The 16,441-nt window shown below is 49.2% G+C and overlaps 1 protein-coding gene across 1 annotated transcript in view; it reads left to right on the top strand.

Annotated features, from left to right (window-relative positions):
- Nucleotides 1-9,291: 9,291 nt before the first annotated feature.
- LOC144931400 (lipoxygenase homology domain-containing protein 1-like) overlaps nt 9,292-16,441 on the top strand; it is a gene marked incomplete at its 3' end in the record, with an annotated part of 78,989 nt that continues 71,839 nt past the window's right edge. The window contains exon 1 of the mRNA XM_078855206.1: nt 9,292-9,660. The remainder of the gene's footprint in view (nt 9,661-16,441) is intronic.

The following is a 16,441-nucleotide window of genomic DNA, read 5'->3' as shown; positions in this document are numbered from 1 at the left end:
ATGCGACTGCTCTCATCTCCGTGTTCTGAATCGTCAAGAATTCTCAGCGCTCAAATGAGCGTTGAGCGGCGCTTAACCGTCCTGCTGGTCCAGAGACATCAGTGGAAATTCTACAATCCTCTGGCGGGAACTAGTCACTCCAGAGGACTATAACTGTGAAATTCCGAACGAGTGGTTTACCACCTGCAGATGGGTGATGGTGATGGGTTTGTGTCACCCATGGCTGCGATTTGAACTCAGGCTCTGCAGGAAGGATCCCTACCGAACATCACGGCTGAGTGACGTACGAGTCATTCCAACTGAAACATAAGAGGAACATCGCAACCACTTTGGTTTTGGTTCGTTGGTCTGTGGGTTCATTGGTTGGTTCGAGCCTATGTGTTGAACTCGAGGGCCATTCCTGAAGTTCGTCCAATGGTTTGAAGGTCAGACCTAAGATCGACACAAATTAAACTGACAGGAGTTGTGTGTTGTGGATAATATGATGAAAAATCTAAATTTTAGCAACCTCTGTTCATATGGGTGGGCCTTTGTGTGTCAGTCAAAAACATGAAGTCAGTGGTGGCTTCAAGCTGAAATAAGAATTTACTTAATTGGAACGGTGAAAGGGATGAATTAATGTATTCTTTTACCATTAAAATAATGCCTGTAGCTCAGGGGTGGCCTGTAACAGACTAAGAACCAAAAAGTACACGTGAAGTCTGCAAACATCCAAGTGTATATATTGACAGTTTTCGGTACAGCACGGGAGACATTGTTTATTTTTTGCTACTGTGATAGTACGTTCTAGGTTATGCCCCTTCAATAAAGCCGCACGTGGTGGATTAAAGAGCCGCGTGTGGTTCAGGAGACGCCAGTTGGCCACCGCTGCAGTGTAGCTCATTACTTGTGTATTACAGATTGTGAATGTGACAGAGTACCACTAAAGCTGGACTTGGAACTCAAATTTCCAGCTTGAATTGGAACTATTGCCATTTGTACATTAAGTGAAGCTGTTGCCTCGCGCGCCCATCCCATGGGATGGGACGCGAGATCGGAGAACCGCGTCCCATGGGATGGAACGCGGTTATCGTGACGTCCCCATTCTGCATCACCAAAAGAGTCAACATTCGCCTCTGTTGGGTTGTCGGTATAAAACAAGGGGCTGTGTGCGTTATACACGATGTGGTGTCATGATATTAGGGGACATGCAAAGTATGATGGGAGGACCTATATTACGGTCACGATCGCACCTTTTTCTGTCGATAAATCCCCTTTTGTGTGTATTAATATTATTTGTAATGTATACACTTATTTGTTTTCAGTCTGCATGCACTTGTATATATTTGATTAGTTTCTCCTAATTTACACAGCATTGGAATCGGTTGAAGGGAGGCCGACTTGTTTTTGCTATCTGTAATCTGCAGCGTTGCATCAGCCTCACCGCTGAGCTCCTGCCTCCCTGCCTGCTCTCGCAAACACCGACGATCGCTCTCTGAACTCCAGAGTTCAAAAATGTCTCAGGATTACGCTGCCACACTGGCCATTGTGTACTGTCCAAGCATCGCCTTCTAATCCTGCTCGGAATGCCAGCGGCTCGGAGCCTGACTGCTCAATTGGAGCATTGACCTTAGAAAGCCAGGTGACTCCGGAATTTACCTTGGAATTTATGATGAAAGAAATTTTATCAATGCTGAAAAGTGGAATTCTCATTGGGAATTGATTCAAGTATATACCCTCCTGTGTTAGTCAAATGTGTTCATAACATCACTCGGGTGCGTACTAAGAAGGGCTTGTGAATCGGCCAAACTAGTCAGAGCAGACAATGCTGAACAAGGCAGAGACAAACAATCAAGCGATCCCTTAACCTGTGCGGACATCTGAGTTGCGTGCTATTGGCGACTATGATATTAAAAGTTGTAAAAGACAGATTCCCTGGCGCAGTGATAACACACGTGACTCACAGCAAGGAACTCAAGTACAGAGTTTGTGTGTTCTCCCCCTGTTCCGCATGGCTTTCCTTTGGGCTGTCCAGTTTCCTCCCATTGCAAAAAAACCCACCGTACAGTATTATGTAACTAGTATTGGCCAAATATGCGAATGCTGAAAAATTACCTGGAAATGACTCAGTTGGGTGTACACACAGCAGCAGCATCGCCCCCTACTGCAAACAACTAGGAAGGACCCTCCTGAAAAAAAAACTATTGAGACTCGTGATGCCTTACTGGGTAAACAAGCACCGAAAGCCGAATAGATTGTTGACAAATGCTGTTGGCAAACTCCTATTAGAGGAGGTGGTTAGGCCATCATCACATTCATTGCCTTTGTCTGAAGCTCCTCATTTATATGTTTCCTCTCCTGACCATACAGCGAGACAAACCTATTTATTTGTTACTCACAATGCTCCCCCTACAACAGCGCATGATGTGCAAGTGCGGCAACTTTTTGTCAATCCTCCGCTTGATGGGTGTTCTGTCAGAGACCCCAGGCCGTGTTCACGTCCACGTGACGGACGGCGCGTGGCGTCGTGCCGAGGAATCGTCGAACCGTTCTTGACACCCCCACTCACCACCCCCTGAACATCTGTGAACAAAAAGAGCTTTATAGCTCATTGGATTCCTCCGGTGTTCATAAATCTTCAGATTCAGGGGGCAGTTTGTGGCCGCCAGGCTAGCGGAGTCGCACGGGCACTCTCCGGTGATAAGTATCGTAAACAAACCCGAACTGGCCCGTGCGTACACACGCTGTATTTAATTTCCAACGGCGAGTGGGTAACGAAAACACTCGCGTCTTAGGGTGCAGCCTGCCGTGACCCGAGCTGCCAAGTTCACCATTGTACGCGTGCGGTGTTTAGGGTTCCATTTTCGTGGTGAACAATTGTGTCTCTGGGGGGGGGTAGGAGTGGGAGCGTACATGTGGATGATTTTTCAGAGAGAGAGAGTGTGTGCGCGTTCAGAGGCTGCAGAGGAAAAATAAACATTTGGCACACCGCACGCACCTTCGATTTAGCGCGGTTGGCTACGTACGGTGCGAAGGAAGTTCAACGCGCGTATGCTCGGTTGCCTGTATTGGGTGATGCAGCAGTCGTGTACGTACTTCGTTTACTCCGAATAAGCGCCACTTTTAAACAACCTGAGTATTTATAACCCTGCCGTTTCCGTGTTAGTGTGCATTCGTGAATACTCTACTGGAATCGGCATTTGCAAGTGCGCTGTGCCATCGAGTAAATGTGAGGCGGTTAAAACACGCCTCCGATGCAGAGATGGGAGCAATGACATGAGCTCGTGTGCTGGGGCTAGATGTATTGTTACATCCGCAGGGCCGAGCTGGGGACAACTTAGGGAGGGAGGCCTTCACCCAGCAGTGGATGTGTCATGGGGCATTTTGGAAATACATATGTACACGGGGAATGTGTCGAGGAGTAGATGGGTCCACAAAAAGAGGGTGAGCAAAGCGAAACCGCGGCCAGAGACGGCCAGTTGTAGCCAATGTTTTTATGGAAAAATTTGAGACAGATGCCATCCAGACATCCACTCTACATCGTCCTTGTGGAAGAAGTTCGTAGATTACACGTTCGTCATCTGGCCACATGGCCGACCAGCTCTGAACCAATTCCTCAACCACATCAATTCCATACACCCAGCCATCAAATTCACCATTGAGGTGGAAAAGGATGGCAAGCTACCTTTCTTGGATGTTTTAATCAAAAGGAGACCAGATGGCTCAATGGGACACTCTGTCTCCAGGAATGCCACCTATACGGATGCATATCTAAAACCTGACTCCCACCACCATCCTGCCCAGAAGAATTCCCTCATCAAAACTCTAAACCATAGAGCTCAATGTATTTCTGACCATCACCTAGCCAGTGAACTGAAACGCTTACACCAAGGTCTCAAGATGAATGGATATTCAGACTACACAATCCGTAAAGCTATCACCCCAACCGTTGGGAAAGAACCATCTGAGAACCCAATCAAAACCACCTTGTCATAACAGGGGTCACCAAAAATATCTCCAAAATCATGAGCAAACACAAGATCCAGGTTCGATTTAACACAGTACGTAAAATTCGTGATCTGATCCCATCTGTTAAGGATGTGATCCCTGATACAAACTAAGCTGTGTCTTCGGCAGTAGTTACATTGGGGAAGCTAAGCGACATGTCTCCGGCCGTGTTCGTGAACATAAGGCAGATCTGAACACGGTAGGACCAATACCTCGGCTGTGGCTGATCATTGTTTTAATGCGGTGATGGCTCACACGAAATTGATTTCTCGATGATGGAGGTACTTTGCAAACCCACTGGATATCAACAAAAATTCGTTCATGAAGCTATCCACATATACAGACACAGACACAACTTCAATCGAGAAGATGGGTATAAACTGAGAAATCACTGGAAGGACGTTATCAACCAGTGTAAGTCATAACTGGCTATGATGTTCCCATCCTACCACTTTCCGATGTTAGTCGTTATTTTCGGCTCTCTGATTTTACATTAACAGGCTAAATTTCCCACACTAACACAGCCACCTCGCTCACCCAGCTCGACGTTGCTGCTCTGCGTTCTGCTATTAACATGCTAATCTCTCACATTAACAAAGCCACATCCGTGCCCTCGTAGAAGCCGCTCTCAGATCTTCCATTAACATGCTAATCTCTCACATTAACATAGACACTTCCGTGCCCTCGTCGTGGAGGTCGCCCTCCGATCTTACATTTACATGCTCAATTCTCACTTTAGCACCACTAGCTCCACCCTTGGGCTACACCCATTTTAAACCTTTAAAACAGTCTACTTCAGCAGCTGTCCCCCTTTTTTTTCTTCCTGATGACGAACGATTGTGTTGCGATTGAAACGTCGTAGTTTTTATTATTATTTTCTTTTAACCTTTCTACGTGACTTTACCGGAAGACCCAAAGAATATATAGTGAGACTAGTGGCCAACACAGCGAGGGAAGGTCTTCATCAATCGGAGGTGCGGGGTAGGACAACAGACCAAACGCAAAAAGCAGTTCACAAAAAAACTGTGGCTTGACAAGGGAGAAATTTATAATCTTCTTCCTAGCGTTGTTCCCGCTGTGGCGCAGGGTCCGCTTTTCGGCATTGTCTTCTCCATTTGGCTCGGTTCAGGGCATCTTCAGGGGATGTGTTGACCGTCTTTATGTCTTCCTTTATTCGATCCATCCATCGCTTCTTCGGACGTCCGCGTGGACGGTGGCCGTCTGGCTCAATACGCATGGCAGTCTTGGCCACTGATGACTCTTCACTTCGCATCACATGGCCGTACCACCGAAGCCTTGCCTCAAGCATCTTGTCCGCAATGGGGGCCACACCAAGTCGCTTCCGAACGTTTTCGTTCATGACACGATCCCATCGAGTGAGTCCGAGGCTCCATCTGAGCATCCTCATCTCCATGGTGTGGAGAGCTTGTTCGTGTACAGTTGTGGCTGGCCAGCACTCGGATCCATAGAGTGCCACCGGTCGGACGATGGTCTTGTAAATTTTTCCCTTCAGCCTATCCGGCATTTTCCGATCACAGAGGACTCCGGTGACTTGCCTCCACTTCATCCATGCCGCATTGACTCGTGACCTCACATCAGTCGTGATGCTACCATCTGAGCTGATGGTGGAGCCCAGGTACTTAAAGTCCGTCACTTTCTTCAGATCTTCTCCGTCAATGCTGATGGTGCCGTCGGTTTGGGGGCCACACTCCATATACTCCGTCTTTTTGATGTTGAACCTCAACCCGTTTTCGTCCAAACGTTCCTTCCACAGACGCGTTTGTCTTTCCACTTCTCCTCTCTCTTTATCTGAGAGAAGGGAGAAATTTATAATAATCTTGCAAAAACTTATCGCGAGGTTGTGTTCCTATTGAGTGCATGTTTATCCAGAGTCCCAATACTTGTTTTTGTTTCTGGAGGTTTCTGAATTGGGATTTTTTTGGTCGATTCCACTTTGCATATTTCATACATGTGAGGAAGCCAGACACAACTAAATTATCTTTTAAATTAATTGTTATTTTACCAAGTAAGGCCCACTGAGCTATATAGCTCTTTTTTAGAAGCGACTTAGCCACAAATGATAGCTCAACGAAGTGGCTTAGCACGTGTAAATTTATAGCCGTGAAATGCTTAAAACGCATGTTTCTAAATGTGGAGGGAAACAGCGGAGGGCCTGGAGAAACATCCACGCCGCCACGTGGAGAGCATTCTAACTGAAAATATACAGCAGGCGTTAGAGTCGGGATCGTACCCACGACCGCCTGCATACCGGGCGAGGGAGTTAATATCAGATGGCCGGAGCACACGTACACACCTTGATCTCGTCACGCTTCCCACACACATCAACTGAGTGTCTCATGCCTGGGTGTCTTGCACTGCCTGCAACTGTACAGTACATTCTCCACCAACTCCAGCTGCACTCCACTGGATTACAGCCACGGGTTCCGTATTATCCGCATTTAAGGTGCACTTAACCCACCCCCCGCCCCCGTATATTACAGCAAAGGTCGTGTGTGTGTCTGATCAGATTTGAATCAGACTGAAAGAATCCGATGAGCTATGAAGCTCTTTTTCACAGATGTCCAGTAGGGCCAAGTCAGAAAGTTACAACAGCAAATAATACAAAAAAACGATAGGAGTGCAAAGTATAGGAAAGCTTAGAAAGTCACTGAATATAAGTACAAACTGTGTACGCGGTTAGCACACTGCGCTACGAGTTCAAATTCCACTCGTGGCCAACACCAAGGTCGATTCAGCCTCAAATGAGTACCTGGTGCAGTGTGTAAACATCGCCACTATGGAGACAAAGGCGTCCGGGCGTGGTGCTGGCCACCCACCCCCTCATGTGCCGTGCCGGCCTTCATAGATGCTCGCTAACAGCGCTTGCCCGAACAGTCTGTTTAAGGCTATATGGGGGAATCTGTATCTTTGTTATTACTGGAGCGTTTAATTATGCGCGGATGGACGTGAAAGCATCGCCGCTGCATCCTCCCACCAACTTCGTCTGATCATCTCGTTAAAGTATTTGCTAGCTTGGCGCCATGACTCCACCGATCGCACGCGGGCCACTGCAGTGCAGCGATCGCTTGTCGTGCCGCCCGAGTCGCCTCGTGCCTCGTGCCTTCGCGTTGTTTACGATGCCGAGCCACGGAGCGACCGCTCCCGATTCGCCCCTCGTGCCATCGTGCCCCCCGCCGTTCACCAGAGGTCCGCAAACAATGCGGTGGGCGTGTAACCAGGCTGTTCGGGCGAGTGCCATGGAGATGTTTTGTTTTGGGTTGTTCGGGGTTTGCACCGTTGACTCTGGGATCGCGATTAATCGTAGCCATGGGCAGCCAGGTGCCGACTCGGACTCTGGAGCTTGCTCATCGGACGCCACTGCTCTCGGCCGAGGTCCCCTGCGGGGAGCGGTGGCGCAGTGGTTCGCGCACTGCGCTACTAAAGCTCGAAACTCGAGTTCGATTCCCGTGGGGAATAACTGAACTGGTTCCTGGGACTCAGCCTTAAACACGTAGCTGGTGCGGTGTGTAAGACATTAATAATGGGGAGACAAAGGCGGACGTGGGTGGTTCTGGCCACACCCCAGTCCTCAATGAGGGTTCGATAATAACACCACTTGCCCCAGCAGACCCATGTAAGCTACACGGAGGATCTTTGTCATTGTCTCTGCCGCCCTGCCCAAGTCCACTTGGACTGGAGCCATGAGTACGCACGCTCTGTCCTGTCCACGGTGGAGAGGGCTCCAAGGTGGGGAATACACACGCGTGGCACAGAGAACCATGGGAAGTTATGCCCTCCAGTACGTTGAATTCAATATTAATAATTACGTTTTGTTATTTACTTCTGTAAAGGTCTTGATACTGTTTGGGTTTCCTCTGGTAAATTGACTGATTGATTGGTCTTAAATCTCTGGAAATAAAATAAAAGCCAAAGTGGGTCTCTTTGTACAGTACTCACCTCTGTTCGAGGCCCTGAACACATGGTGGAAATTCCACATTCCCATGGTGGAAGACAGTTTCTCCATAGCACGTACACTGTTAACTTCCCACAAAGCGGTCGTTCATTTATTGAACATAGATTGCTGAATCGACCTACTCACGACCTTCTAAGCTGTGAGTCGAGCACTAATCAGTGTCACGAACCGGTATGCATTACCTTAATTACCAAGATTAGAATTGACAGGCAAAGCATTACGCCTGAAAACAGCAGCTCAGAAATTGTCACGTCTACGTTCAACAGTTGCTTTTTTCTCCATTCAAATGTGCGTCAAATTCCTCTTTAACCCCGCGTCACCTATAAAGGGACGTGAACCTGAAGACCCAGATGGATGACATTGCATTGGAGCTTGCGCCGCGTCCTCTTGAACGCTTTCAGGGGGCTTTTTGTGCTGGCGGCAGCGACCAAAGTGCAAAATAATGCCGTTGGTAAAAAGGTTTATCCAGGCGTGCTGCATTCAAACGAGGGCCTTTTCTCCCTGCCTACCCTTGCACAAAGCCGACGAGAAAATTCATAGCTGCCAGGATCGGGGCATGGCGACGCCGCCCACAGCCGCAATTACTTCGACTCACAAAACCCAACAACTCTATAAAACGTCACCGTTTGCACCGATCGTTTTGAGCTTCGTTGCCAAACGGCCGACGGGGGCGGGCATATCTGAACGGGGTTCAGATAGCGCGGTCTCTAGCGTCGCCAAAACGAGTGGCGCCTAAGCAACGCTTGGGCGCCTTTGGCCACGCACGTCCCAACTGTGGGCCACCCCTCGCTGGCATATTTTGACCGCTGGGCCTTAAGAGGAAGGGGAAGGTGGCGGGGAGGAGGGAGATGGGGGGCGTGAAATTCCCCAAACAAAACCTCGCTTTGAAACCAACAGCTGGACGATTGCATTGAAGCGGCCCCGCTTCGGCTGTGAATCGAAAATGCGAAAACACTTCACCTGAGAGCGGCGTGCAAGTTGGGACCCTTGCAAGGGGGGCACGCGGCGGTTGTTGTTTTACAGCCAAATCCTGTAAGGAGACAGTTTGCAAGGTGAGGGCGCCCGGCGTGGGGTGGGGGATTTGGCGGGGGGGAGGTGGAACGGATGGTGCTGCTGGGTTGCTGGCCCTGTTTGTCTAGGGCGTCCGAATGTTTGCAGTGCTGGGCTGGGTGCTTGGGCCCCCGCGGCAGCGAGCTGGAGAGGGTTGAGTGGGAGCAGAGGTGGTGGGGGGGGGGGGTCTGCCTCGCGCGTATCTCGGCGACTTGTTTGGAGTTAGACCCAAACAGATATTTGCCGGCCTAGCAACGGTCGCTATCCGCCGCCACAGGGCCCATCCACGGCGCCAGCCCAGAACACAAAAAAAACACCCCAAGAAGCGCTTCCCAAAAACGGGGGGGCCGGTTCGTTTCAGAGTTTCAAAACGACCGCTCTCGCACAACACGCGGGGTCCGATTCGGCCGGGGCAGGAGCAGGGGAAAAATATGCACCACCTGGCGCCGGGGACAGCAGAAGCGTTGCCGGTGTCGTTCTGAGTCCAGGTGGAGCCGGGAGCACGGGCGAAGTGTCCCATCGGGGACGTTGGCGTCGGGCGAGATCTGGGAGGTTGGACTGTGGACGCTGTTGGGCCGCTTGCGTGGAGGCCAGCAAGCAGCGGCCGCTGTCGATTGATGCCCGTGGATTATTTGACATTCTTACGTGAGGTACGTAGGCGAATAACCCGGCGAGACGAGCTGCGTGACCGGTGCTCGCGAAGTTCGCCGTGTCACGGCTGCCTCCTCTGACGTTTTTGGCTTCAGTCTTGAAATGTTGCTTAGCAGTAGACGGTGGCGAGTAGGAAGTTTATTTACTGTTGCGGAAATCTCTAGAATTGTCGGAATCTTCCCGCTGGTTGTAGGTCAATAGCGGCAAGGTGAACCCATGAAAGGTTTATGCCACTGTTTTACTGTTGATTTATCGGCATTTGTTGTGCACGTCAGTTATTAACTCAATGCTGCCCACTCGGATAAGCAAGTTACGTCCTTTCCAACTAAATATATTACATTTCTGTAAATACACGTGTATTTACAGGAATGTAACATCTCGTGTGATATTGTGAGTGACTGGCGGTGGAAGAGGCCTTATGCCAAAGATGTGATTTGTCGACGTAATCTACAATTTTGAGTTTGACATCTCGCAGACAAGACTGTGGGGGGTATTATTTTTTACTTTACTTTTGGCCCACGCATCGTCCATTGCGAACGGGGCAGCATGCGTCAGCCTCAGACGCGCAGAACGGCGTGCAGGCGTGCACGAGGCGTCCCTTGACAACGGAAGATGTCGGGCAGCAGGACATTAGAAGTCGGCGAGCAGAGTTGTTGATCCGATAGGGAAGGGGTGTGTGTGAACAGAATGTTGACCACTCGAGTTTCCTGGAAGACGCAGGGTGAAGGGGTCGCACCTGTGTAAATGCCTGCGCTCTCCCAGAATCAGAACTCTTTATTTAGTGTGGAAAAATCTGATGAGTTATGAAGCTCTTATTTTTTCATAGATGTCCAGGAGGGGTGGGTCAAAAGGTTACAACAACAAATAATAATTAAAAAAGGATAGGAGTGCAAAGTATAGGAAAGGTAAGAAAGTCAATAAAATACGTAAATATACAAAAAAAATCCTATTTTTATTTTACCAGGTAAGGGCCACTGAGCTATTATTTATTTTTGAGAAGCGACCTGGCCACAAACAACAGCTCAACTAAGTGGCTTATTGCGTGGAAGTTTACCGCAGCCAAATAATCTAAACGCGTGCTTCTAAGCTGTGGTCACATGATCGGCAAAGCTGGTCACGTGGCTTGGGAAAATTTTACTTTTCTCAAACTATTGTAATGATGGCTTTTTATAAAAAAAATTGGTTCTAATGTCCAGTCCTTGAAAACTCACCGAATCTGAAGCCTCTTGAGACTCAGTGAAGCTCCCCAACTCCCAAACCCAGCAAACTCCGAGATTTTACGAGGAGGGTTCATACAATCGTTTGTTTCTCCAAACAATTAAATAAGTAACAACACTTCCTGAATCAGAATCTCAACAGTCAGCGGAGGCATTCATGCATTAAATACGTGACAATATTATTTTCATAATAATTGTGTTTAATATTTGTGTTGCCATTCCGCTCAGTCTGCTACAATCCTGTCCACTGCAGTGCAGCACAGAAACACACGTCCTGCCTCAAGTACACACGGTTTGTGTCCCGGTGTTCCGAGGATTTGGCGGAGTGGTGATTATCATTGTCCAAATCTGAGGTGCCCCATCCACCTGTGTGGCCAGGGCTTAATTTGTCACTGAATATTTTCCAGGTTGCTTTCTCGACTGAAAGGTGGCACACCACGACTCTTAGCCAGAGTCATAGCGAGAGGTGCATTGGAGTCAGACCTGGGCCCTATTTTAATTACACACACATAGCAGCATTGTTAGATTAAATTACAATTACACAGTAATTGCAATTCATTGTGCAATATCATTGATTTGTGCAATATAATTGACGGCGCTTCACATTGATTTTTTACAGTTGTTTTTGCGTGTTTTTTCTCACGTTTTATTCATTCACATTTTCAATGTATGGTATTTATTCCAACAATACACGTATCGGTCCGGTATTAGAGGTGAGTCTCTGTGTTACGTTTTTAAAAAAATTATTTTGTATTGAGGCAATGCGTGGGCCCGTTACATTATGTTGCGTGTTCGAACCGTCGACGTGAACTAAAACGGTTGTAGAAAAGCAGTGGGTAGAGAGACGGGGGGCAGGCCCGCTTCTCCAATTATTCTGCGTGTCTTTTTTAACGAGGAGAGCCTCGCCGGGTCTCAAGCCCTCTTTCAGGAGGGTCCTGTCATAGTTTTGCAGCAGTGAGCGATGTCACAATACGTAATCCCAACTGAGTAATTCGCTTGCATTTTTCAGCATTGGGAAGTTTGGCCAATCCCAGTTTCTTTGTAGTTGTTTTTTCAGCTGAATGACGCAATTACATTTGTAATGGATGCGGCAGACGGGATTCGGCACAAACGCGACTGAAGTTAATCCAGTGTCCTTCATTGCAAGGCCCCGCAGGCCACTGGCGGCCCCTGGTGGCCTTTAGTGCGGCCCCTGACGTGTGCCCCCTCCCCGACAATACGCAAATAGTGAAATCACCACCCACCCCCCATCACCTCATCATCATTGTGCTGTCAAAACCACCAATGGTTTAAAATGTGTTGCGGCCCTCACATTGAAGATGTCTTTTCGGCGAACGTGGCCGCCCCCTCTGAAAATGAGTGAAGAACACTGAGTTAATGAGTTAATCCCTGGCAGTGGCCGCTGCCGTGGCATGCGCTAGGCTCCTCTTTAGACGGCGCTTCACAACGCGCTTTGAGTTGGCACGCCGAGCTTTTCTCGCCGCGTGGGGCAGGACAAACAAAGCGGTGGCGGCGGCGTCGTGGCCTCTCGGCGCCCCCTTGCCTCTCGCCCGCCGCTCACGAGAGCGAAGCAGCGCAAACGGTGACGTAGCGTGTTGACCCAGCCGGGATTAAATCAAATACGAATCGAGCGCACGGTGTGGGTAATCAGACGAGACCGTCTTTCGCACACCCGCACGTAGCCAACCGTGCTAATCGGAAGGTGTGTGGGGGGGGGGGGAGGACAACAAACTAAACACATAAGGCAGTCCGGCACCACGGCGCGTGCATTTTCGGGGGCTGCCGTTGACGCAGCCTGAGAGTGCTTCAATCCGGCGTTTGTTGTCGACGATGGTGGTAACGCAATTTCCGTACGGACGTGCAACGCCTGCTTGTTGTCGTCCGTCGTCAAGGTTAGGAGTTCTCTCAAACAATTCCACTGATGCCGCCACATGTCACCGTCACTTCGTGCCTCCTGCTGAGTCCCCTAGCTCTTGTAAAGTTGACATTTGACCTTCAACTTCCTCTGCTTGACCCTCATTGCCACTCTGATGCGCCGTCTCGGTTACCTGCCCTCCTCCATCCTGCGCCTGCGTCCCACCCACTGGAACCTTCTCTTGTGGATGACACCTACAACACTCTCCTGCCACGTTATTTATTCCCCCTTGCTTACCCTATCCTGCTGTATGAAATTCCGAGCATCCTTGAGCTAAACTTCAAACGGTCCTCGACCTTTTGCAGAATCACCCAAATTGCTCGAGACCTTATCAGATCTGGGAAACACTCAGCAGGGTTGCTTGGGTGCGTGACTAGTGACCCCCACGTATACAAACAGGTTGGCATAGGGGATGAGGAGCCATGTAGTGGGCATTAGCGGGCAGTTTAACATGTAGGCTATCTGAACCAATAAACATAATAGTTTTTTTTGGGTTATATCGCATAAATATATATTAGATGGCAGTGCAGCAAAATGCACTGTTGTACCGTACATATACGAATATACTTCCATGTCTACTATTCTCCCCACCTTCACATCCCGCAAAGCGCGAACAGGCCCTCATCCAGCAGTGGGTTGACGAGAGGGGCTGTACATGTACTTTTAATGTGGTGGCGGGGTGTTTTGCAGTACAGTACTAGTATGCGCTTGTTTATTTTGTCTCTGTTGACATGTGTACCCTGGCATGACGCAACGCAGCTTTATGTGGCAACTCACTCGTCCATTGGCCAGTGGGCCCCCGTCATTGCTGCCGTCTTGCCGTGGGCCAGCTAGAAAAAGGAGAGAAGCGGAATCTCCATCAACCGTGCCGGCGGAAGCTACGGCTAGTGCCCAGCGTCCGTTACGCATCACCAAGTCAGCCATCGACGCCGGCCGCCGTTGCGTGTGGAGCAACGTCGTGCGGCATTGGTCAGCGAGACGATTCAGGACACCGCGGTGTATTTTTTGATCCGGCGGTTAATCCCATCTGAGGCCTGCTCATCCAGATTACCCACGGTGCAATGCGCCTAATGTGGGCTGTGGAAAAGAGGCTATCTTTGGATCCCTATCTCGTCTCCCGCAATCCGGCACCCAATCAGGGTAATGGGGTTAGAGGTTTGATTGCGGTGCTGTGGTTCCACGATCAGGTTCGGAACGGATATCACAGCTCGTGCCTTGGTGGCGGCATAATGGCTGAGCTGAATGGGTAGGTGGATAGATAGTGAAGTAGTGGTCGGGTGGGTAGGCGATAGGCTATCGAGTGCGAAGTGGTGTTGTGATTGAGTGTGCAGGCGGTGCACCTGCACTGGGGTTCATGGAAAGGAGGGACCAAGGTGCCAGGCTATCAACATGGGAAGAATTGGACAGAGGAGGTACCCATTTCAATCATTACACCAGGGCCCATGCCAAATACGCTATGCTGCTGGATAGGCATATAGCCGTGGCAGAGAGATGTTATCTCCCTCACCTTGTATGCAGGAGGTAGTGGGTTCTATCCTGATGCTGATTATGCCTGTTGTATATTTGGAGTTCGTGTGTTCTCTTTCCCAGTGGTCACGTGGGAATTTCTCCAGGTCCTCCGGTTTTGCCCTCCACGTTCATCAACGCGTGTTTAGAATATTTGGTCACGATGAATTCCCCCATCTAATAAGTCGCTTTGATGAGCTATCATGTGGGGCCAGGTCGCCTCTGAAAAAAGAGCTCATAGCCCAGTGGGCTTTACCTGGGAAACAGTTTAAAAAAATGTACATTGATAAGTTGTCTTTGAAAATCAATTATCAGGCCCAATACATGCATGGAATCGCATGTGTGTAATATCGTTCCGCGAGTGGGACCAATATCTTCACATGGACAAATAATGACTGTTTGCGATCCCCATGCGAGTTTGCACAGCTTCGCTCATATGGGTCCAAAGCTGCGGAAATGCATGCTCACTGCGATTGCCTGCCACAGTTTGCTGACATTGAAAGTGAAGCTGGAAAGTCGTTTGTTGGATTGAGATGTTTGTGGCATAAAATTAAGCCATTGGACATGCACTGGCGATGGACGTGGCAGCAGCAGCAGCAGCTACCCGATTGTGCCACATGAATTGTTTGGCTACGTACCGTGCATAGCCAATCGTGCTCATCGGAGGTGTGGGGGAAGGATAACAAACTAGTTTTTAATACAGATGATTTAAAAATCCACAGTTCCAGTAGCTTCCCAATGTTTGAAGGAAGAGCGTTCCAGATGGCAGCAGAAGTGCGTCTGGAAGCATGTGATGCAGTGACCATCTTTGTTTGATGGCCAGCTTAAAGCCTCTGTGAGGATGACCGGAGTTCAGGCAGTGTTTGTAAATGTTGCCGCTTTCAGGATTTTTTTGTTCCAGATGACGATACGTATGTTCAAGACAATTACGGCACCATTATCATAAGTCTTGAAAGCTCCGTTAAACATGTAGAGTAGAACTCCTCTTCTCTGTGACCCCAATACCCATGAGTTTTATTCTTCCCATTATCTGCAGTTTTTCCCCATCTCTCACCGTGGAACAGCTTCCTTTTATATGCAAATTATTTTCACCGACAACTGATCTGTCAGGCTTGAGGCTTGTGCCTTGGTGTTCCTGGGAAAGCGGTCAGTAAATACTCAAACAAATGAGCAGAGCAACACGGTCCGCAAATAACGGAGCGGCTACCCATCTCGCAAACCTTCGTGCACTGTACCCTGGCTATTATTATTCAACACTCGCATCATGACATGAAGGAGTCACTAAAACAATCGAATCTGTTTCCCTGGCTTGACCCCGATTGCACCTCCCATGGTCGCGTCATCCGCGAGGCAAACAATCCGTTCAGATCTCTCGAAGAGCAGTGCAGCACCTCCTTGTTAGGCAACGGTCCGCAGAAGCGGATTTCACAGAGCTACCTTTGAGATTTTTTTTTCAAATGACCTCTGGTCCACACAATAGGGTGCAGTGTGTTTCAAACTAATATTTTTCATTCTTAGAGCTGGAATTTTGTGAAATAAAGGGCAAAATTAAGTTAAATGGGAGGTTTGTTTGTTGTCGTGGCTTGCTGCCGGTAGTGCTGGTTGTTGTTTGTGTTGGTTGTGTTATTGTTGCTGGGTGCTGGTGTTGCCAGCTGTTGTGGCACTGGGTGCACTGACTGTTGGTGGCGCTGGCTGTTGGTCGTGCTGGGTGCTGGCGGTGTTATCATTGTTGGGTGCTGGCGGTGTTATTTTTGCTGGGTGCTGGTGGTGTTATTGTTGCTGGGCGCTGGCAGCGTTGCCAGCTGCTGTGATGCTTGGGGGTGTGCGAACTCGAAGAGCCACACTAATCCAAATTGGATCACCGTCCGTGTCACGCGCGCGAAAGAGAGAGAGACACTCACGGTCTCAAGGCCACACGGTGTCGCGGCACCATGGGCCGTACCGACTTCACCTGACGTGAGCGCTTCTCCCTCTGCTCAGGCTCAACCTTCTCTCTCTCTCTCGACGTTTTCGTCATGAAGCATAAAATGTTACTCGTTGCTTAGTCAAGGTAAGGAAGCGTTTCCCCCCTCTGGATATTTAACCGTGGAAAGATGTCAGAGTGGTCTTTCGTGGCTCGTGATCCATTTTCTAGCACATTCT

This window comes from Lampetra fluviatilis, chromosome 4, assembly GCF_964198595.1.
Source record: "Lampetra fluviatilis chromosome 4, kcLamFluv1.1, whole genome shotgun sequence".
Classification (NCBI taxonomy): Eukaryota; Metazoa; Chordata; class Hyperoartia; order Petromyzontiformes; family Petromyzontidae; genus Lampetra; species Lampetra fluviatilis.
This window is presented reverse-complemented; position numbering and strand designations above follow the sequence as displayed.